We start from the raw sequence: 26,390 nt of genomic DNA on the forward strand, positions 1-26,390 counted from the left end.
TAACATACAATCGTATACTTCGCTTAGTGTACAAAACATATTGACGGAATAACGGTCTATGTTGCCTGTCCGATAGTAAATTTATGAGTGGAATTACGATGTGACATTTTTGTTCCTCCTGCACAGTTAGCAGATTGTAACATAGACCGTTATTCGGCCCAGCGTTTCAATTGTAGATATTGGTTATATTATACTCAAAAAAACTTTGTAATTTATTTTACTGTATGAATAAGAATGAGGTTAAATTTTGGTTTCAATTATTTATTTTCTCAGCCTGCAGGCAGCAACAGCGACAACAATAATAAGAATAAAGAAAAAGTGACAATGACAACTGAAGTTTAGTAGGCCTAGAACACAATGACGACGGATGCTATCTCCTGCAGCTCGATATCGCTGACGTAGTTTGAGCATGGCACCACTATGCTTCGGCGCAGGCATTTTAACTCTCTCCTGTTACAGTCCCTAAGGACAAACGTGTAACTTCAGTTACGGACTCGTCTTGTTTTCAACATAATTCAAGAGGGAGGAGGATCTACTCCGTATTCATAACATACGTTAAAGCACTCCTGTAAACACGTAATAACAGCCAGAGAAAAATGTCCGCTAGGGGAAGACCATACATTTACTGTTCACTTTCACAATTTCTCACGAGTTGCTAGGGCGTATTAATTACAAACACAGTCATGTACTCATCACACGAACAACTGCCTATCAACAGCGTAATTTTGTAAAGCACCAACAAGTCGGAGGACAAATTACTGAAGCTACTCTCGGGCGTGGGTTCGATGTTCTCTTGCGTTCCTTCACTCCACCCTAATTATGAGGCGAATGTTCATCTTTAATAAAATTTTACCAACACTCTCAACTCTGAATAATAATAATAATAATAATAATAATAATAATAATAATAATAATAATAATAATAATAATAATAATAATAACAATAATGTTTTATTCTCGCTGGCAGAGTTAAGGCCATAAGGCCTTCTCTTCCACTGAACCAGCCTTAATCAATACAATATATATTTAAATTACGAATATTTACACTACACTTAAAAGGTTCTCCAGCAATATTCTTCAGTTAAGTTTTAACGACTAGTAGACTACATATTTATTTAAGTTTAGAGCCCTGCATTCTCTTGTTCTCTTATTTAAAATTCTGCGCACCGCTACCCCAATCTATTTGGCTTCTCGTTTTCAAAATTTATCCGCATATCATCAGCTAAGTACAAGATCTCATCATAACAATTTACTCATTATACCCTACTACAAGACATCTTTATATTCTTCATCTTATACAGTTTCAGTTGCTAGAAATTGGAACTCGCTTCCGAGTGATGTAAGGGGTTGTTGGACAATAACTTCATTTAGGTCAAAATTACATAAATTCTTACTTAATGGATTAATTGCTGACTAATATTTGTTACTTATAATGAAACTAACATCTGTCCATTCTTATTATCATCATTAATTTCTCTAAATAGATTTACAAAACCTCTAATGGCATTTACATTAATATTCTCATTATAAAAATATATTTTATATTTATATATACATATATTTTTTTCTCCCTGTAACACAGTTCTAGTAAGCTTATATTAAATTAATTTTCATCATTTTACTAGCTATCCCAAATATTAAATTAATTATAATTGATTGAATTAAATTAGCTCATAAATTAAGTTTCTACTTTACCTTATAGGTTTATCTAAATTTAAATCAATATGTAGTCTACTTACTTACTTACAAATGGCTTTTAAGGAACCCGAAGGTTCATTGCCGCCCTCACATAAGCCCGCCATCGGTCCCTATCCTGTGCAAGATTAAGCCAGTCTCTATCATCATACCCCACCTCCCTCAAATCCATTTTAATATTATCCTCCCATCTACGTCTCGGCCTCCCTAAAGGTCTTTTTCCCTCCGGTCTCCCAACTAACACTCTATATGCATTTCTGGATTCGCCCATACGTGCTACATGCCCTGCCCATCTCAAACGTCTGGATTTCAAGTTCCTAATTATGTCAGGTGAAGAATACAATGCGTGCAGTTCTGTGTTGTGTAACTTTCTCCATTCTCCTGTAACTTCATCCCGCTTAGCCCCAAATATTTTCCTAAGCACCTTATTCTCAAAAACCCTTAACCTATGTTCCTCTCTCAGAGTGAGAGTCCAAGTTTCACAGCCATATAGAAGAACCGGTAATATAACTGTTTTATATATTCTAACTTTCAGATTTTTGGACAGCAGACTGGATGATAAGAGCTTCTCAACCGAATAATAACACGCATTTCCCATATTTATTCTGCGTTTAATTTCCTCCCGAGTGTCATTTATATTTGTTACTGTTGCTCCAAGATATTTGAATTTTTCCACCTCTTCGAAGGATAAATCTCCAATATTTATATTTCCATTTCGTACAATATTCCCGTCACGAGACATAATCATATACTTTGTCTTTTCGGGATTTACTTCCAAACCGATCGCTTTACTTGCTTCAAGTAAAATTTCCGTGTTTTCCCTAACCGTTTGTGTATTTTCTCCTAACATATTCACGTCATCTGCATAGACAAGAAGCTGATGTAGCCCGTTCAATTCCAAACCCTGCCTGTTATCCATATGTAGTCTACTAGTCGTTAAAATTGAAAAATATTGCTGAAGAACCTTTTAAGTGTAGTTTGTAATTTAAATATGTATTGTATTGATTAAGGCTGGTTGAGTGGAAGAGAAGGCCTTATGGCCTTAACTCTGCCAGCGAAAATAAAACATTATTATTATTATTATTATTATTATTATTATTATTATTATTATTATTATTATTATTATTAAAAACCTATAAGATAAAGTAGTAACTTAATTTATGAGCTAATTTAATTCAATCAATTATAATTAATTTGAGATTTGAGATAGCTAGTAAAATGATGAAAATGAATTTAATATAAGCTTACTAGAACTATGTTACAGGGGAAACTATATCTATCTATATATATATATATATATATATATATATATATATATATATATATACTGTATATATATAAATCTAAAATATATTTCTATAATGAGAATATTAATGTAATTGCCATTAGAGGTTTTGCAAATCTATTTAGAAAAATTAATGATAATAAGAATGGACAGATGTTAGTTTCATTATATGTAATAAATATTAATCAGCAATTAATTTGTTAAGTAAGAATTTATGTAGGATGGATAGAACAAAGAAAAATTCTCTCCGACACCGGGACTCGAACTCGTGTCTTCAGCTCTACGTGCTGACGCTTTATACACTAAGCCAGTGATGTCAAAGCAAGCGCATTTTTCTGACCTTGACGTCGTGCGTGGGCATCAAGCGCTAAGTATGGAAAGAGGAAGGGATGTGTATATGAATAAGCAGCCTGTTGGATTAAGAAAACAGTGGTGCACAAACTTCAAACGGAACGTGAAATTTTATGTCGTTATTTTTATATGGCTTCTTTCTGTTTGATATTATCTATATTGTCTGTAAAACAAAATTACTGATACCAATTTCTTAATATTGCAGTTGTGTTTTAAATGTTAATAACATAATAAAGAGTTAAGAAGGAATATTCACATAAATTCCATAGTAGTACAACTATAATGTAGTTGGAATTGATATTGATGGTACCTTTAGCCTTATAAAAGTAATCAATAAACCAATCAAAACAATATTACAGTACAAAGCAAAGTTACCTAGGCGCTTTATATGTTTTAAGTGTAACTAATATTCCATAACAAAATTCTTATCGCATTATGCTTTTAAGGTGATATTGGTGAACAACTTCCTATCATCACAATATTAAATTATTTTCTCGAAATCTGCTGAAGCTATAGAGCTGACATTTTTACAACACATGGGCACGTATCTTTTGCTTATGATGTAACAGTAGTTGCTTTGTTAATTCATTTCCTTACAAACAATTTCCATGCGAATATTTTCAAAATTTTCAATACACTATCTTCAGTAATGCGTATATACGGTATATTAGATTTACGAAAACATTCTGTAAGGCTACTAAATAAATAGGCCTATACTTGAAAATTTCACTTTTCTAAAAAAAAAAGTTGAGAAAATATTTCTTTTGAATAAAAAAGTCAAACTTTTAAAAAATGAGTATTAAAAGTAAAACTTACGTTCTTATAATGCACTTATACTTCTCAGACTAATGTAAAAATTAACATGGATACAGTTTTAATAAGTTCTCTTCCCTTTATCTATTGAATCAGTGCTGGCCATCCCTGAATATAGCTCGACCAAGCGGCATATACTACCTCTTTCGTCTGTCTCTTTCCTTTCCGCTGTAAAGAGCTCAGGCTCTCCTGAGCTCTAAAGCGCGCGCTTGCTCCTATGGGCATCAATTGACATGACTGCACTAAGCCAGTGGTTCCCAACCGTTTTTGACTGACGACACATTTTACTGAGCGCCCACAATATCGCGACACAATAATAAAAATAGTGCTTTTCTTCTGGAGAAAAAAATTGTGGAACTCTGTGTAGAATATTTTATAGCGGACGGGGAGATGATTATTGTTCACTGCACGAGAATTTTGTCGTTTTCAACTACCTTTTCGTCTAACTAAAACTTTCAAGGTCTAAGCGGAATTCAAACAAAAATTATATTAAAACATAGTTATTCACACATATTTCGGTTCCATGATGAAGAATGCAACAAAAAGGTGCCGGAACGCCGTTCCAGCGCGTTCCACCAGAAAAAAAACACTGATAATTTCTATGTAGTGTCGGACTTCCAGTGTTGTAGGTAGGTCGATGTTAATACGCAGTCGAAAATTCTAAAAACGCAAGCAGCAACTTGAGTGTCATTAGAAAAAAAAACCAACCGTATGTGTAAAAAATGCCAACCTATCTATGATGCTGGATCTCCGATAAAAGATTTTTATTGTCGTTTTTTAAAACTCATCTATTTGAAATAATATGAAGTCTGCGCTTTGTGGATTGCACAGAGTTTATCTGTTCGTGGTCTTATAATTGATAGGCCAACGCTTAAATCACGTTTTAACATCAAAATCATCCTACATAATAATATTGAACACTGAATGTCCTTAACCTATAAAATTCACGAATAATCGTGATACTACTGCGACCATATTATATCATCCTATTAAAAATTGTATTTGATATTTTTGCAGCTAGAGAAAAAAATACGAGAAATTCGATACCGATAGCCCCTTCCCTATAAAAAAAAACACATTGGTGGCTGCTTATCCTGTTTTTGCGTACAGTACTAATGATTAAACAAAGAATATTCATCTTCAACGAAGTTCCTATTTTCTTTATTCGTGCACCTCGTTCCCAAAGTTCTCGTTTAAGTTCATGAACATTCAATTTATTCGTATCTATATTCTGCATACTGCAGATTTCCCCAACCATCTCTTAATGGGAATCGCTCAGTATTATACAGGGACATCATTTTATTTTTACTAACATTTCTAATATTAACCTGGCTATACCTTTGGAACCGGAAACACCATTTGTTACCCCTTTCCACGACTGGAGTTCGATGAAATTGGCGTAAAATGCAATCAAATCACTTTACTAGGTATAGGAGGGAAGAAAAGTAGTTCCTCCATTTACGCAAACTAGGAAATATCGCGATTTTGAGTTTGATAATTTTCATTAGGTTCGTCTTTAATCAAAATACAGTACAGTATTATAGTACAGGCAGAATCAATAGGCGGGTTTTTGGTTTGGTACGGAAACAACTCACTCCACAAATTCTCTAGCGGTTTATGACCTGAACAAAGAGACCTTTCTGTCGCTCCGTTCGAATGTTAGTTATTGACAAGTGCTTGTCTGTGATACTACTGTGCTACAGTTTGTTCGTAAATACAATATATCTCATAATAAATAGTATTTTTAAACAACTACTAATCATCCGAGTATTGTAATCGCTATCATGACTCAATCAGGCCCTGATATCAGAAGCCTTACTAAAGGTGTTGTTTATCAACTTCACGGTTTTGAAAGAACTGTGAGGACATTCAAAATGTCCTATCATCAATGCAGACAGTCACAGTCAAAGGCCAGTGGCGCTTCTTTACGATCAGTCCAGAGAATTTGTGCAAAAGGGAGACGAACAGCAGTAAAACAATGACCCTATGGAGCCTAATTTTACATATATTTATTTAAAGAATACACGGACAGATGTAGATAATATGGAATTTTACATTTAAATTAATAATATATTTTTTAGATATTGTAACATTTTATTTTGCTATATTAAGTTGCTTATTTAAGACATTAACAATGGAAAATTGTTTCATTATTTAGATTGTTGAAAACCATTATTAAGTTAATTTAATTTTTTTTAGAAATTGTTCACAGAATAAGGTAAATTTCTTAATTGATTATGTTAAGTATTATATTGTAGTCTACTACGTATTCTCGACTGCTACATTTTAGGAGCTTCAGTGTTAGTTATAATTGGGTAAAATACATTACGTTTGGGAATAAAATATTATTAGGATCATAAAATGAAATATCATTTAATAACTTGTCAATAATACATTAAGTTGGTAAATATACTACATAAACATTAGTATTTACTGTTTCAACACAACATTCTGAAAATACATAAATACAAAGTATTTGTGTAATGCTAAATATTTGATTTATTTTAGGTTTACATTACACTTTATTACATTAGTGAAATGACTTAACTTACAAAATATTATAATGACAATATTGAGTAAATAACGTAGGCCCTATTTGTAATTATTACAAATCACGTTATTATTTTATTTCTTTTCTAAGTTTTCCTGCAGTGAAAAAGTATCAATGGAGTTATTTGGGACAGGACCATACACCAAGTAGGTTCTGAGGGGTGTAGGAGTCGGGGTAGAGAAGTAAGGTTCGCCAGACCCGCCGATTTTTTCTGCCCCTAGTATAACAATAGGCCTAAGTGCTTTTACTTGCGAACTGAGCTATCTATTCGGACGTATTCACTATGCAGTGTACATTAGGCCCTATACTGTCTACAGCACATTAGCATACAATATAGAGAATGAAGTTACATCGAAAAATAATCATAATATGGACATTTAAACACAATTTTGAAAATGGTGGCCGTTCATTTCGATACAGGCTTCAGTTCTTTTTTGCATATTATCGCACTATATAGGCTACTATTGTACCTAATTCCAGTCACCAGTTTTATCCTTCGTACTAGTAACTCATGTTGAAATAATTCTGTACCTACTCTATAAAAGAGTACCTTACGTACTGTAAATTCAGTCTTCACTTCCGCCCGATCCGAAAACATAAAATTACTCAGACATGCTATCTACTGTCCGTGCAAATGGTTTTGTCGCAAGGTCGTAGAAAGAAGGAAAATCACGTGACAATTAATTAACGAGGCCCTTTTATTTAAGTTATTTTAAACAGTTGTAAAATATTACGTAGACGACCAATATTTCTAACAGCAATTAATGTTTTCAGACAAGAACTAAGACAGTCCGGCCACTAGCCTTTACAGAGGGGCAGCAGAAGCGGTGGGGGAAACCGGGATGCGACATAGGCAAGCGAGAATATGATTCAATATGGAAAGCTCTTTCGTCACTGAAAAACGCGAACATATTTCTGGAACGTACTATACTCACTATTTCAGTACTGTTTGTATTTGTGTTTGCGACTTTGACTGTATACGCTTGTTGTGTGTGGAGAACGGTTGGAAGTTTACTAGTAGAGGGAATGGGAGTGAAGTAAATTAAAAAACCCAGGTACAATAAAAACTGAAGTAAAAATAAAATGATGTCCCTGTACAACCTTACGCTATTATTTATTGTAGATTAAATTAAATTATGAGGTAAGAAAATAATGTTTTATATAAAATTGTACTATGTTATACACAATAATAATAAATATAATTTTAACATCCACAGAAAATAAACAAGCAGGAGAACGTAATCTATTGTAGCTTTATGACATAATATAGCCCTGTGCCGCATGGAACGCTCCTGCCATCTAACGGTAAAACTTCGCAGAAGATGTCGCTTTTTACGTTTGATTGTGAGGATTGCATTCCGAGTACAGCCCTCGAACAGCCAACCAATACCTGGCAATAGTTCTTATCACAATGCAGTTTTCAATTACCATGATTACAGACCCAGACGCTGTTCTGGCACTAATTAGATAAACTCGATGCTTATAGCTCAGTGAAGGGAAGACAAGATACGGATAAACAGACATAACGTCACCGCAAATCAACATGTGCACTCCGCACACGCACTTCCGCTCGGTCACATTAGTTATTGTGTGCTTAGCCAAGGAAGGGAAGCGCGTCGACCCGACTACCCATGCAGAGAGAACTGTTATGTCTCCAATGAAGGAACAAGACGAGTCGAAAGGGATTTCGTTCAGTAACAAGAAAAGTTTCAAACAAGCATACTGAATGATAACTTAGAGAAGGGTACCGAGTGCAAAGAAATTAGTTGTAATTCAGTCTGAGAACTAGGTTAAAATCCCGGCAAGCCTAATTGGAATTATTATTATTATTATTATTATTATTATTATTATTATTATTATTATTACTTATTTACTTACAAATGGCTTTTAAGGAACCCGAAGGTTCATTGCCGCCCTCACATAAGCCCGCCATCGGTCCCTATCCTGTGAAAGATTAATCCAGTCTCTATCATCATACCCCACCTCCCTCAAATCCATTTTAATATTATTCTCCCATCTACGTCTCGGCCTCCCTAAAGGTCTTTTTCCCTCCGGTCTCCCAACTAACACTCTATATGCATTTCTGGATTCGCCCATACGTGCTACGCCCATCTCAAACGTCTGGATTTTAAGTTCCCAATTATGTTAAGTGAAGAATACAATGCGTGCAGTTCTGTGTTGTGTAACTTTCTCCATTCTCCTGTAACTTCATCCCGCTTAGCCCCAAATATTTTCCTAACCACCTTATTCTCAAACACCCTGAACCTATGTTCCTCTCTCAGAGTGACAGTCCAAGTTTCACAACCATACAGAAGAACCGGTAATATAACTGTTTTATAAATTCTAACTTTCAGATTTTTGGACAGCAGACTGAATGATAAGAGCTTCTCAACCGAATAATAACACGCATTTCCCATATTTATTCTGCGTTTAATTTCCTCCCGAGTGTCATTTATATTTGTTACTGTTGCTCCAAGATATTTGAATTTTTCCACCTCTTTGAAGGATAAATCTCCAATTTTTATATTTCCATTTCGTACAATATTTTGGTCACGAGACATAATCATATACTTTGTCTTTTCGGGATTTACTTCCAAACCGATCGCTTTACTTGCTTCAAGTAAAATTTCCGTGTTTTCCCTAATCGTTTGTGTATTTTCTCCTAACATATTCACGTCATCAGCATAGACATTATTATTATTATTATTATTATTATTATTATTATTATTATTATTAGCTGAGGGCTAAAGTAAGGAGGTACACTATCACCTTTACTTTTTAACTTTGCTCTAGAGCATGAAAATACTGCGCGTGTAAGTGGCGGATTATACTGGATTGCTGTACTTCGGAGCTTCATTAGTGATACAATGTCTTTCGCAGAATCATATGAATCGAGAGGATATCACACTTACAAGAAAGGCGGTTCTTTCATTTCTCAAGTTTAGGATTAATTACAAATATTCAGGACGCGAACTTAAATATGTACATTCTTAAAATAGACCACCTGTTATACGAGTTCAGAGAACACAGATTCAGTGATTTTCAAAGGATGGAGAAAGATTTCAATATTTTTGCCACTCCTTTTCATGTTTAAATTGAAAATGTTATTCCAGAATTGCAGTTAGAGGTACTGGATTTGAAGAATGATGGCTTCTTGAAAGCAGAATGTGAAGGTCTACTGGGGCTAAAATTTTTTAAAAGATGTCAAGTACTACATATCCACTGCTTAGACAGTTTGGTTCAAAAATAATGAGTACCGTCATTTCCCATAACTATGGTCCTGGAACATAACTACTGGGTGTTCATTTCAAAGTGTGTCATGACGTCACTGTTGTTGAGTCACCGATTTGAAGCGAGTTTCAGCTTATATGTCAGAGAAGATGCCTATTATTCAAGGCGTTCAATCTGAACTTGAGAACGTGTACGGTATAACTTGAACGTCGTAGCAACAGATGGCGGTCTGTACGGTCTGTGTGCTACCATGACCTCTTTCGAACTGTGTTTTGCGCGGGCAAGTTGTACGCAGGATATTTGTTATCATCGGTTGCGTACGGCAACATTTCACAATGCAAATCAAATGCTCCGTGTCCATGTTGACCGTCGAAGTTAATGTCAAAAAATACCTAAGTAATCGTCTTAACCCTCTCCCCATATCCCGACAGTACGTGTTTCCAAACAGTTCACATTCCTGCCACTACCGGCGTTACCGTACCTATCGGTACGTACCCTTCAGAATGAACGCCGTACTTGCTAGGCAACTTCTCTGGCTCACAGGTAATACGCCTCTGCGGAAGTGTAGGAAGATTGAATTCTCTAGGCTCATCGGCTAGCCACATGACGGCATACAGCGAGCCATGACACACTTTGAACTGAACACCCAGTATTGTCCACGATACAACTATTCAAATTTTGTACTCCATAACGTAGTACTTCGTTTATCTATATTCTTGCTGTACTGTAGTTTGAATTCAAGTCACTGCAGCTATCTACGAACGGTCTATGTTACTTCTACAATGATCTTTGAATGGTTGTATCGTGGACCATAGTTATGAGAAATGTATTCATCAACCTACCAGTGCGAACAGCTGTTTTCTAAAATGAAATTTATAAAGTCCAGCCACAGATCATGCTTAAGCGATGCTCATCTCCTTGCGCAACTGAAAATAGCATGCACAGATATAAATCTCAATTTCAAAGAAATTACTTTGAAAAACGATTAATTAAATATCACGTGAATGGACTATTCTAATTACATATGGTAGGTAGGAGTGTAGTGGCGCAACTGTCTGTAAATCCGTCACTGCACTGTAGAGTGCAACCCCTCCCACAGTATGTAGTTGCCATTTAAATCCTGTCTTGTGGGTTGCGTTCATTTTGCCCACCACTGCTCTAGAGTATGTCATTAAGAAAGTCCAGGATAACGGAGAGGGCTTGGAATTGAACGGGTTACATCAGCTGCTTTTCTATGGGGATGACGTGAATATGTTAAGAGAAAATCCACAAACGATTAGGGAAAACACGGGAATTTTGCTGGAAGCAAGTAAAGAGATAGGTTTGGAAGTAAATCCCGAAAAGACAAAGTATATGATTATGTCTCGTGACCAGAATATTGTACGAAATGGAAATATAAAAATTGGAAATTTATCTTTTGAAGAGGTGGAGAAGTTCAAATATCTGGGAGCAACAGTAACAAATATAAATGATACTCGGGAGGAAATTAAACACACAATAAATATGGGAAATGCCTGTTATTATTCGGTTGAGAAACTTTTGTCATCCAGCCTGCTGTCGAAAAATCTGAAAGTTAGAATTTATAAAACAGTTATATTACCGGTTCTTCTTTATGGTTGTGAAACTTGGACTCTCACTTTGAGAGAGAAACAGAGGTTAAGGGTGTTTGAGAATAATGTTCTTAGGAAAATATTTGGGTCTAAGAAGGATGAAGTTACAGGAGAAGGAGAAGTTACACAACACAGTACTGCACGCATTGTATTCTTCATCTGACATAATTAGGAACATTAAATCCATATGTTTGAGATGTGCAGAGCAAGTAGCACGTATGGGCGAATCCAGAAATGCATATTTTATTTTATGTATTTATTTACTTTGCTAATAATTGTAACATAAGTACATTATGGAACGAGCCTATAATGGTAGTAATTAAGACGCGAGTATGTTTGTTTATGAAACGAGCGGAAGCGAGTTTCATAATTTTCATACGAGCGTCTTAATTACCATTATAGGCAAGCTTCGTACTACTTTTTATGCTCGAACATATTTCTAACTTGAAATTATTCATAAGTATTCATGTTATGGTTATCTAAGTGAAGAGGGGAACTGACCTTCTAAATTGAGAGATGTGCGCAGACGCGAAAGTATTGATTTTTTCCGAGGGACGAATGTCATTGACCTTGATATAATTTAGAGAATAACATGAACATTAATATTGATATAACCTGGAAATTGATTTAGAATTGAAAAACGAGGTGACAAATTTAATTTATTTGAATATTATAACGCTAATTATTATAGTAACAGAACATAACCTTCTGCGACAGTATTGGATTTTCAGCCTCCGTGACGTTTCGCTAATTGTCTTTCGATTGCATATCCGAGAATAATCGATACTTGAGGTTTTATAATGGTTCAATGGTGATTTCTCATTGGCTGAACAACTGAACTATAATGAATAGGTGTACTTTAATGAGGTGCATTAAAGGGCTACTACCAGGTGTATAATTACTACATTTCGGCATGGTCGAGCATAAAATATAATATATAGGCCTACAGAAAAACATTAGCTCGCTCCTGAAAGAGTAGAACACGTGCTCAGGGGCGGATTCCTGAATTGAAATAGAGTGTTAGTTGGGAGACCGGAGGGAAAGAGACCTTTGAGGAGGCCGAGACGTAGATGGGAAGATAATATTAAAATGGATTTTAGGAAGGTGGGATATGATGGTAGAGACTGGATTAATCTTGCTCAGGATAGGGACCAATAGCGGGCTTGTGTGAGAGCGGCAATGAACCTCCGGGTTCCTTAAAAGCCAGTAAGTATTATTATTATTATTATTGTTATTATTATTATTGTTATTATTATTATTATTATTATTATTATTATTATTATTATTATACATTTTGATCACACAATTTTAACAGTTTATATCACTTAAAACTTAGTTATAGTAAAAATTTTGTTAAATTGAAACTAAAATGGGAATTTACCTTCGCTGACTAGTTTCGATGATTGTGAATGTTTTGTGTTATGGTTTTGATGTCTATATTACCTCCGGAACTTCACGAACCGGTATTCAGCAAGCACAGCAGAACAAGAACTCAGTGCAATCGAATGGAAATAGTGGACATCAGATGGGAACAATTCCGAAGCGGGTGAAGGAACTAAGATCTAAATCGAGGCTGACTAGAAGTAGAGTAATGCAAGTAGGTAATAGTTTAAGTAGCAGTGATGAAGGAAGAGAGGAAAACACGGTGAAAAGCAGTATGACTTTAAGGAAATCTTGTGGAGGAAAAATAAATCGTGAGAAAAGAAAACTAAGACCTAAAATAAAGTAGCAAGGTGGAAAAGTTAGCAGTGAAAAGTGGAAATAGTTAAAAATGTGAAGTCAAACGCGTAACCACATCGAGTGTACGGCACCGGAAAGCTTCTTACTAGCCGAGATGTACAACACAGCCAAAAAATAACAAACAAAAAAAAATAATAGTTATTTTTTCGAGTGCTCAGTTACTTGTGAAAGACACTGTAATTCAAGGATTTTACTAATATAAAACTTGTGAGTGCTGACACACATAAAAATTGACGCGCATTTGAATAAATCAATGACGAAGTACTTACTTCCACACCAACGTAATTAGTAACGGTCGTCATAACAGCGGCGGCGGCGGCACTGAGGTTATGAAGAGCTTCCAGTAAAGCTTTTGCAAAGCTCAAAACTCACAAATAGGCCGACATGGTAAGGATAACCATAAATTATAATTTATTTGGCCTCAATATGAACGTCAATTTAGACAGAAAAAAGTAGTACGATGAAAATATCAACCAAATTGGAGGGAAAAAAGTGGAATTCAACAAAACAATAAGCCACCGGCGTGGCTCAGTCAGTTAAGGCGCTTGCCTACCGATATGAAGTTGCGCTCGGGCGCGGGTTCGATACCCGATTGGGCTGATTATCTGTTTGGATTTTTTCCGAGGTTTTCCCCAACCATAAGTTCAATGCCAGGTAGTCTATGGCGAATCCTCGGCCTCATGTCGCCAAATACTATCTCCCTATCACAAATCTCATCGACGCTAAATAACCTAGTAGTTGATACAGCGTCGTTAAATAACCAACTTAAAAAAAAAACAATAAAATAAAAACCAAACTGCCATTAAAAATAGTTGTCTTTACCTGCATTCATATACTAATTTCTGAACTTTCATTGTTCTCTAGAGCACAAGCATTTGTAGATTGCTCACTTCTAGTATAGTTGATTAACATCGATTTACAATTGTCCTGTGCTTTGAGGTACAGGGACATCATTTTATTTTTACTAACATTTTTAATATTAACCTGTCTATACCTTTAGAGAACCGGAAACACCGCTTGCTTCCCCCTCCAAGACGGGAGTTCGATGATACTGGCGTAAAACACAAATCACTCTACTAGGTATAGGAAGGAAGAAAAGTAGTTCATCCATTTACGTAAACTAGGAAATATCGCGATTTTGAGTTTGATAATTTTCATTAGGTTTTTCTTTAATCAAAGTACAGTACTGTATTAAGAATAAGTGTTTTTACTCACGAAGTGAGTTATCCATGCGGACGTATTCATTATGCAGTGTATATTATACTGTCTACAGCACATTAGCGTACAATATAGAGAATGAAGTTAAATTGAAAAATAATCATAATATGAATATTTAAACACAATTTTGAAAATGGTGGCCGTTCATTTCGATACAGGCTTCAGTTCTTTTGTGCATATTATCGCACTATAGACTATTGCATCTAATTCCAATTGCCAGTTTCGTCCTTCGTACTAGTAACTCATGTTGAAATAATTCTGTACCTACTCTACGTACTTGAATTCAATCTTCACTTCTGCCCGACCCGAAAATATAAAATTACTCAGACATGCTATCTACTGTCCATCCAAGTGGTTATGCCGCAGGATTGTAGAAAGGGAGGAAATCACGTGACAGTTAATTAATTAACGAGGCCCTTTTATTTAAGTTAAATTAAACAGCTGTATAATATTACGTAAACGTCCAATTCCTAAGAAAAATTAATGTTTTCAGAAAAGAGCTAAGACAGCCCAGCTTTTACAGAGGGGCGAGCAGAAGCAGGTGGGGGAAATCGGGATGCAACGTAGGCAAACGGACAGTACCTGTGCGAAAATATGATTCAATATTGAAAACGCGAACATATTTCTGGAACGTACTATACTCAGTGACTCAGTACTGCTTACTATCTGCGGTCTTGGTTCTGTGTGGAGTTGGAACTTCCTTAGTAGAAGGGGTGGGAGTGAAGTACATTCATAAACTCAGGTATAATAAAAATTGAAGTAAAAATAAAATGATGTCCTTGTACATATAATATCACGGATCATTAAATGATTAAACAATATCTTTCTTCTAGAATTCAGTCCAGTTTCCACCGTCATATTCTGCTATAATTCAAGGAAGAAACAGGCCGCTTTTACGTAATATTTTTACACGTATTATCTTCTACAAAGTGCAATGAAAATACCCATAAATTACCGAAAATACACAGCTAAAATTTCTCGATACTTACGTAGTGTATTTAAAAATTGTTATATGTATTTACGTTATAAGTAAGGCTAGGATCCTTAAGTAAATAAATATTTTATTTGCACTGCAATTGAAACTCGTAATTGTGTTTTAAGTTTCGGGCAAGGTCACCTGAGCATATATTTTAAATTTTATTTCACATAAAAACACAGATAAATCTTATAAAGTAATGGCAGTGCCCATGTTTCTATATGGCTCGGAATGTTGGAATTAAGAAAAAGTGAATAGAGAAAAATAGAGGCCGCAGAAATGAGATTCCTAAGGAGTATAGCTGGCTACACTTTGTTAGACAACAGGAGAAATGATGACATCAGAAAGGAATTAGGCATCTTTAAACTAACAGAGAAGATACACCAATATAGAACTAAGTGGAGGGAACATGTGGAAAGAATGGAAGAATACCGCATTCCAAAACTGCTATTAGATTACAGACCAACAGACAAAAGAAACATTGGCAGACCAAAGAAAAGATGGACTCAACAAATGTTTAATGCAAGAGACCGGAACAAGCCTTTAGAGGCTTAAACCTTGACGATGATGATGATGATGATGATGATGATGATGATGATGATGAAAATACAGATTTTGAATTTTTATGTAAATACAAATTTTCAAATATTCACATAAAAACACATAAAAATAAAGTTTTCATCAAATAGTTTTCGACAAAACTTCCATTTCAAATTATTAATCACCCGAATGTACAGTGCAATGCTTAGACGTGACAGCTGGCAATTGTTTCTCGGAATTGCCTATCTGTTCACCTGTGGAACTGTAGCCTGCTGTCTCACCACAAGAGGTAAGAGCTGTCACCATAAAAAATTGTACTGTAACTAACACACATAAACAATGATGTGTCATTTAGTAAAACAGTAAATAATATGAGAAATCTCAAGTTGCGATTGATAATTACTTGTGCTAGATATAGTAATAATGGTGCCCATATGTCGCAGTATTTCTGGGGAGTTTGGTATGGATTAATGTTATTTCCCATCTAGAATGTATCGATATGACCATAATGTTTATAGTAGTACTTTTCTGGATAATGCTTTCATGATATAGATTGAAGAAAAAATTTAGTCTTTTCCGAGTGTATAAAGCCCCGCTTTGTTATTGAAGCGAAGTTCTTATATACCTGCAAGCTTCTGGCGTTGGAATAACACAACTGCCACATATTTTGATATTGATTCGTAACACCACAATTTACTATACAGCGCCTGAGTTTGTCAGTCGATCGAGCAACACTCTTCTTTCTTGTAAGTAAGAGAGAGGCGAATCAATTGTCTTGTCGTAGAGAAAGAAAATAAAATGACGACTTCCTTATACGAAAATCTTCAAAAACTCTCGAAATTTCGAATTAAAATATGTACAAAATATTGCACTCTCCAATGACGGAGCAATGTAACTTTTAGCGTTACAAGTATAACAATAAATTCATCCCAGTTGCCACATTTTAGAAGATAAAATACCGACGTTGGTATTACTTATAGACCTATAGTTTCGTAAATAACAAAGCGGAACATTATTTGCAAACAGTTTATAAAAAAGACTTACCACCAATAGTGACGCACTTTCACGCATGCCAACAGATGGAGTCCTAAGAAACAGAGAATTCACAATTAATGTACATTCTACGTTGCAAACTAAAATAAATACTAGATACATATATGTTAAATGTATGGTGCACCCTTATTATTTCAGAAATATTATGACACTTATGTTTATCAATAGTAATCTCACTAGAGGTTTTGATTTATCTAGAGACAATCAAAACTCATGTGGACTTTAACTATTACACGATTAGAAGAAAATATAAAGATTAGAAGAAATAAAGTATACTACACATTAGAACAATACGAAATATATATACAGACACACAAAAACACGCCCTCATGATATTCTCAACACACAACTCAATTTCAGAACATACACACTATTTGACTCCGCATTACACTACACAAACACACCCCCACAGAAACCACAAACAGAAGGCGCGAAAACTAGGACAACCCAGTTCTGAAGATAACCTACAACAGGTTGAAACTAGCCAACAACAAGATACATAATTTCAACACGTGAAAGGAATACAGTATATATATTCCGAAGTGATATAGAGTTAAAAGTTGTGTAATCAAGATGTAGTAGCGGCTTGTGCAGCAACTGCTGCAAACTAAGTTCATTAGACATTCAAATAAACATATTTCAGATTTATTTTCAATGAAAAATAACAGATATTGTGAAAGATATTTGCTTCCATAATAATGAAACATACTCCCTCTCAATGTTTTTTTTATCCCAAATACATTTTCTTGAACTTATACACGTTCAGTTTTTGAGTTTGAATGCGGAAACGCAAGTAACAATGTCAGGACGATCAGTGATTTAATCATGTGGGAGTAAAGCAATAGCTAATTCAGGTTGTGGATTGTAGTTGAAAGTTAAAAAAATGTCAGGTTTGCCATGCTTTCGAACAATAGACATAGCATCTTGGTATAGCTGCTGCATGTTTCGTGAACTACTTTGAAATGTAGAGGGTAAAATCATTTTATCCTGCTAACAGATCTTGCTGAAATGATCGGGAGACTACAAAATCTTGTAGGCCTCTTATTTTACCAGTAAGTAATATCTTTTGGTCTTTCCTTAGGAACTGTTATTATTTTTGCGCTCTCTCGAGCCAATACTGAAGAGAATGACGCATATAAATATCTACACCACACCGCCATTAAATATATGAAAAAGACCCAACCCCACTTGATTAATAACTATAAAATATTTCAAATTTAATATTATTATTATCTTACGTAAGTTTTGTAGTTTTCAGTATACAATTATATTATATAGCCGCCAATCAGTAAATTATAGAAATGAAGATCTAACTTAAAATATTCTCCACATCCACTTATATAACCCGAAAACGTTTCACTTTCATACAATCTATATAGCATTAAATGGCATAATAATATTTAATTTATAATGGTAATAATGTCATCAAACCACCTCAAGTTTTGTAGTTTTTAATATCCAATACACAGCTGTACTCAGAAAATTTAGTAAGCCTCGAAGTTCTTAATAACCATTTGAATTTGAGCTCTAAATATGTCAGCAATCCTGCAGGTCATGGCCTTCGTGTAATATTGTTTATTGTAGTGTGTGTTTTGTTTTATTCTGAATTCTCAAAACTGACGACAGATGGATTTTGGAAAATAGGAAAATTATGTAGGAAAACTAACGCTTCACTGAAAGTTACTATTTTTCTGAAAATCTTTGGATGGTAAGATTCAAAATGACGGGTCATTCATTAAAATCCGATCAGCAGTTTTCCCGTAATTTCCATTACCAGTTCATATTATATATATATATAGAGAGAGAGAGAGAGAGAGAGAGAGATAATTAATTTAATTTACGCTGATTTTTTTCATTGGCATATATGCAATGTATAAATATGTACGAGTCTTTACAAATACCGATATATCGGGATAGGCCCAAAATTTTATGGCACATATTCAATAATTATGACAAATTTTACAGATCGCACTTGAATACAAAGTTATGTAAAAGGTCAAATTATCCTATATACAAAGCATGAAGGCGCTGGGGGGACATGGAGGTACAAATTCATGCTTTCTCAACCTCGGCACTAGAATGGGTTGGTGTGGTCGGGGACATACCTAGTACACAATTCTGAGTGAACCACGGGCCCATTTTGGAAGTTTTGGCATTGTGAAAAACTCCATCAACACTCGGGATTGAACCCAGAACCTTCCAGTCCGTAGCCAGATGCCATACCAACTGAGCTCCCGCAATAAAATTACCTAATCCAGATATATTCTTAATCTAGTAGACAAATCAATTATAAACACCAAACATCTCACTGCAAAGTCTGTCGTCGCCCTGAGAGAATTTTGCTATGGGTAGTATTCTTGCCACTGACTAACAGGATCGATTGTCCAGATTCTCTCAACGGCGACGAACTTCTCTTTTAAGGGTTATAAAAAACTTCAATAAACTTTTCTTCGGAAGCTAAGTAATGATGAGATTCAGTGCACACAAGAGAAGTCTATCACTCAATCAGAGGACTTAGATAAAATTATCGGCAATCTTCTCACCCAAGTTTCCTGCTTCAGAGATAGAAGTCTCTGCAGGCACCGTGACAAAGCAGCGGTCTTCTGCTGTATGTTAGAACCAGGAAAATAAAGACATGCATTCTTATTATCACTGCAAGGATTATAAAGACTTCTACAAAACGTAGAAGCAATCGAACCTGTGGTGCTAAAGTCATCAGACCTGATAATGTAACCCAATTCAAATCCCGCCCAAATGCAACCTCGCAAATTTCAAGCACAACAATTAACAACAACTCCCCTAATAGAAACAACCAGTGCTGTCATGGAGACTATACGGGGCCATACATCGTAAAGAACCTACTATTTTTTTAATTACTCGTATGGGGGAAAGAAAACTTTGTCTGTATGGAGCCATACAGCATATGGATGCCTAATTTTTATACGCGAAGATCTGTACAAATCTTAGATCATCTCTTGTTGTTTCTAACGTATTTTGTTTGATGTTCATAAACAAAAATTGTTCACCTCTACAACACTGGAATCCAGAATTATATAAAATAATGGTTGAAAACAAAAAGTGCTGGCAATACACACACCAAGATTCATCGAGACCTACGGTGGTGCTACATGGTGTATTCTTTAAATCAAACTTGTACAACTAAAATGTAAAGCAAAACAATTTATTTACTTCTTTAATATTAAAAAAATCATTAAATGACAGTCGTAGAGATAGAGAGAGGAGATTAATAGTACATTATGCAACGAGCCTATAATGAAGGTAATTAAGAAGTGAGTATGGATATTTATGAAACGAACGCAAGCGAGTTTCATAATTTTCATACGAGCTTCTTAATTACCATTATAGGCGAGTTTCATAAGACTTTTTATGCTCGACCATATTTCTAACTTGATATTATTAATTTCTGAGCAATGTCCCGTATGTTGTGAGATGTGCGCAGACGCGAAAGTATTGATTTTTTCCGAGGAACAGATGTTCACATTGACCTTGCTAGGCCATAAGAACCTACAGAGATAACATTGAAATTAAATTAGACATTGAAAAACGAGATGACAAATTGAATTTATTTGAATATTATTTACAATTAACGCTAATTATTATAGTAACAGAACATAACCTTCTGCGACAGTTGGATTTCCAGCCTCCGTGACTTTTCGCTAATTCTCTTTCGATTGCATATCCGAGAATAATCGATACTTGCGGTTTTATAACGGTAGAAAGCTGACCTGTCATTGGCTGAACAGTTGTAACCTGAGTCGTCATTGACTGAAAGACCTGACCTTTAGTGAGTAGGTGTACTTTAATGACATGCATTAAAGGTCTGCTACCAGGTGTATAATTACTACATTTCGGCATGGTCGAGCATAAAATATATTTCAAGAGAGAAAACAAGGGGTGGGGCGCATGATAAAGAAAAAATTTACCATGACGGCAATGGAAACAACCAAATCTTTTGCCATATAAATAGATAAGATATTAAATTGGAAAAATCATATTAAAGAAATTACTCCCAAACTTAATTCAGCTTGTTTTGCTATTAGATCTACGCAAAAGATAGTAAATATCAATATCTTAAAAACAATATACTTTGCACACTTTCACTCGTTAACGAGTTTTGGAATAATATTCTGGGGAAATTCCACAGATAGTAACGGTATATTCCTACTACAAAGAAGTATAATTAGAATAATAGTAGGTGCCAGATTTAAGGAATCGTGTGGGACCATTTTTAAAAATCTACAAATAATGCCCATGGCTTGTCAGTATATGTTTTCATTAATAATCTTCCTCGTATGTAATCGTGAAAACTTTGTAACTAATTCAACAGTTCATAGCATAAATACACGTCAAAAAATGACTTTCATACTCCATCGGCAAGTCTATCGTGCTATAAAAAAGGAGTGCGTTATATGGCAGTAAACATTGTTAATAGTGTCCTTATGGATATAAAAAATCAAACTCAAAACATAAGATTATTTAGGGCCAAATTAAAGAAGTACCTAATTTCTCACGCCTTATATTCTGTAGGTGAATTCATGACATTCAACAACGCTGCATGAATATTTGTGTCTTGTATTAAGTATTGATAGTACTAGTATATTGTAAAACTCTTCTGTATATATTTCAACTACACTGTGAGTATAATTAAAACTTTATTGCACTACTAAGATTTTTTCCTAGACATGTTCCATATTCTAGTGGAAAACAGCATATTTTAGTGAACCTAGTGTAAGGGAAAACGTTACTTTTGTAGAATATTTATTTCTTAATCTATCAATTTTTCTTCATTATGTTAATCATTCCTTCGATCCAAATTGTTTTAAGCCTATTTAACACTAAATTGTATTTGTTTAATTCTTAGAATTGCATGTAACTAAACATAACTACATTTTACTCTTACTAATTATTATTATTATTATTATTATTATTATTATTATTATTAATAATGCTATTATTCTATTGTTTTCTGTATTGATGTTATATATTTGCTATGTATTTTATACTGATTGACTGGAAGAGAAGACCTTATGGCCTTAACTCTGCCAGTACCAGTACAAACAAATGAACAAATAATAAATAACAAAATACTTTACATTTTAGGAAAGATCATCGTAGTATTGGGATTCCGTGAACAGGGATTGCTCTTGAGGAACTCTAGACATCATCTTGTAAGATCCAAAATTGCTGCCGCATTAAGAAATAAGGGCTGGATAGTAGAAGAAGAAATCTCCTGTCTAGCTGAAAATGGGTCAACTAGACGAGTCGATATTTTGGCGTACAATGCTGACACTAAACAGGGCATCATTGTGGACCCCACGATACGTTTTGAAGTAGGATGTCATCAGTCAGCTGAGGTCCACCTTGAGAAGAAGTCGATCTATGAGCCTACAGTCAACTATTTTAAGCTGAAATATGCCTTAATTCACGTTGAGGTATTCGGCTAGCTCATAGGTGCTCGAGGGACTATACCAGCTTTTTTCGAAGAATTTCGACGGCAGTTTGCTCTGCCAACATCTCTGAGGGATGACATCGTGATAATTGTGTTAAAAAAATCCTGTCAAATACTGATTAATCACATGGTGCCACATTAAAAGCAATTGTAATTTTTTATGCCATTTTCTTTCTTTTTTTTAATTTAATTATCTATGTTTACATATGTATATTTTTTGAGGATATACCGAGTCCGATAAGGGCTACTCTCAATGGACGGCAGTTTGTAATTAAATTAAAATTTTTATTTATCATTAGAATGCATTTTCAACAGTAAGCGAGGTCTGGTTTTGAATCATAAATAGAGCTCCAACTGCAGCACAAACAAGATACAAGTGTTCCCTGATATTAGTCTACTTGTGCCACGCGCCAAACATGACGTCACGCAGATATAGTCTATGAACCTTATCTCCGTACGTCTTGGGACAGAATACGGTCCCTATTCATTACAGTAGGTATAGATATGTCGCTAATACAACACTTCTAATATGCCCGAGAGCCTTGGTTTGTTGACACAGGAACTTCAATGCTAACGTACCGAGATACCTACAGTTTTACATAACACAGTTACATTCATTTTTTTCCAACTTGCACTGGTTTTAATGAAACAAGCTGAACGAAGGAAGATTACTTTACAGAAGAGCTATATTTCCTGAGTATGTATGTATTTATTCACACTGCAAACGAGTAAATACACGGTGGCAGTGGTAACTAATTACACTCAATAATGACAATAATAATAAACACAATTAATAACAAATACAATTAATAATAAAATAATAATAATACTAAAGACAATTAATGCTAATAATAATAATATAATAAAATTAACAAGGAGCATCCTAAGTTTTATTTATTTATTTGTTTGTTTGTTTATTTATTTATTTATTTATTTATTTATTTATTTATTTATTTATTTTGCTAATAATTGTAACATAAAATATAATACATACAGAAAAATGTTAGCTCGCCCCTGAAAGAGTAGAACTCGTAAATGAAACACGATCACTTAAAATAATATTTAAAGTAAATGTAATTTCTATCTTAACCCTAAGTTCGAACTAAAACCCACGAGTATGATAATATGTTGATACCTGCACAAGTACCTTTCAGCACTACACTTATTTCGCTGTCAACTCACTCACTGCACTGGAACGACGACACATTTCACTGATACTATCCTGATTTCACTAACACTTCAAAAACATTTCACTGTTCAAATACTTGCTCTACCACTATAAACTATAAAACTTCACTGATACAAACACACTTCACTGACACAGCACACTTCTTCACTGATACAACACTTCAAATAACAAAACATCAATTACATCCTTTAAATAGTGTGCATAATATACTATCGTCTATTTGTAAAGTCCTTAAGCATATTCTTTTTGTTGTTATGGTAATAATATCGTGTGGAGAAGTCGGGTTTTATTATTTTCAGAATAATGATATATAATTTATATAACAAATAATCATCACAGTTAATGAATAATGTAATGAGATACAATTCAAGTAAAAGATTGAATTACTAGCTTCAACTTTTAAGCTCGACTTTTTTCACTCTCAAATAAATGAAAACAACTTTTAATGAGCTACAAAGGTTGTGATGAGCGGAACGAAGACAGAAGAGAGTAAACACGCTTTCAAATGAGTTTTCCATGGGATGTAATTGAAAGTCTCCAAGAGAAATTTAAGTACACTTTCCAAGAATGCTTCAATCACCCCTAGTGAAACATAAATACTGCTTTTATGGAACCCTACTCTAACTACGAATAGAACTTAACGAACTGCTGGCAAATATAAGGAAAGTACATACAAAACAGGTGATCAAGCGTCAATTTATAAATGCTACACAGTCAACGTAGCTTATCGCTGTTTTCACAAAACACGTTACTTAATAATGTACTTGAATTGTTTATAAAAATAGAAGACTGAAGTATTAGCTCAAAACAGTAGCAAAGCTAAAATCCGGTGTATATAGTTCATTACATACGTTATTTAGAAATTCATTTAACTTTATGTATTTAAATAAAGTGATTAAGCAGCACGAATTAAAAAACTAGGTTTATGAATTAGTGAACCACTAATTTCGGACAGAATTAGATAAATTTAGTGTTATAAGAACGGGTGTGATTTTATGGCGACTATTTACTACGCCATACTACTTTTGACCAATAAAATGGTACGGAACAACGTGTTTCAACCAATCATGGCTGCTTATCCTACAATTTTTATCACATCCCTGGCATTTCTTTGTTTATCACCTCCCTAACATTTCATTCGTTTGCCAACAATGTACTTTCAATATTTGTACCTTTTAAAATGATTCATGTTTATTTCATCATACTTAATTAAAACTTTTCTATCATTTATCTTGTTTATATTATTTTAGGTTATGTTACAGCTTCTGCTGTATGAGATTATGGATAGTCACGTATCAGAGATTGTTCAATAAATATACAGGGACATCATTTTATTTTTACTAACATTTTTAATATTAACCTGGCTATACCTTTGGATCAACGATTAAGAACCGGAAATACCGTTTGCTACCTCCTTCCATGACTGGAGTTCGATGATACTGGCGTAATATACAAACAAATCACTTTACTAGGTATAGGAGGAAAGAAAAAGTAGTTCATCCATTTACGTAAACTAGGAAATATCGCGATTTTGAGTTTGATAATTTTCATTAGGTTTTTGTTTAATCAAAATACAGTACTGTATTAACAATGAGTGTTTTTACTCACGAACTGAGCTTTCCATGCGGACGTATTCATTATGCAGTGTATATTATACTGTCTACAGCACATTAGCGTACAATATAGAGAATGAAGTTAAAATGAAAAATAATCATAATATGGATATTTAAACACATTTTTGAAAATGGTGGCCGTTCATTTCGATACAGGCTTCAGTTCTAATGTGCATATTATCGCACTATAGACTATTGTATTTAATTCCAATTACCAGGTTCGTACTTCGTATCAGTAACTCATGCTGAAATACATACTCTATAAAAGAGACCTTACGTACTGTAAATTCAATCTTCACTGCTGCCCGATCCGAAAAGATAAAATTACTCAGACATGCTATCTACTGTCCGTCCAAGTGGTTACGTCGCAGCGTCGTAGAAAAGGAGGAAATCACGTGACAGTTAATTACTTAACGAGGCCCTTTTATTTAAGTTATTTTAAACAATTGTATGGGTATAAAATTACGTAGACGTCCAATTCCTAACAGAAATTAATGTTCCCAGAAAAGAGCTAAGACAGCCCAGCCACTAGCATTTACAGAGAGGCGAATAGAAGCAGATGGGGGAAACCGGGATGAGACGTAGGCAAATGGAAAATGATGTAATATTGAAAGATCTTCCGTCACTGGAAAACGCGAATATATTTTTGGAACGTACTGTTTACTATGACCGTAAGGCTACTATGACTGTATATGCGGTCTTGGATCTGTGTGGAGGACGGTTGAACTTCATTAGTAGATGGAGTTGGAGTGAAGTACATTAAAAAATTCAGGTACAATAAACATTGAAGTAAAAATAAAATTATGCCCCTGTATAATAATTGAAGTGGAATGCAACGGTTTTAATAAAAATGAAACGTAATCAACAAAGCCTGCTTGACTAGTAATCGTCCATAGAGTTCAATGAAGATTGTATAGTTGGCACAAATGGTAAGAGAACAGCCGATCATAACACACTACTGCCATCTAGCGCAATATTTGTAATGAAGAGATGGTACAATAATACATTTTCAAGACAGTTTAGTAATTAATTTAATATTTTATTGTATAAGAGTA

At 34.5% G+C, this 26,390-nt stretch overlaps 1 protein-coding gene across 3 annotated transcripts in view; it reads right to left on the bottom strand.

The window, feature by feature from the left end:
• LOC138713759 (uncharacterized) overlaps positions 1-26,390 on the bottom strand; it is a 567,666-nt gene that overhangs the window by 417,236 nt on the left and 124,040 nt on the right. For all 3 annotated transcript variants that reach the window (XR_011335985.1, XR_011335984.1, XM_069846151.1), the window contains one exon: positions 17,055-17,097. The gene's annotated coding sequence lies outside the window, so the exon portion shown is untranslated. The remainder of the gene's footprint in view (positions 1-17,054; positions 17,098-26,390) is intronic.

Source organism: Periplaneta americana, chromosome 14, assembly GCF_040183065.1.
Source record: "Periplaneta americana isolate PAMFEO1 chromosome 14, P.americana_PAMFEO1_priV1, whole genome shotgun sequence".
Classification (NCBI taxonomy): Eukaryota; Metazoa; Arthropoda; class Insecta; order Blattodea; family Blattidae; genus Periplaneta; species Periplaneta americana.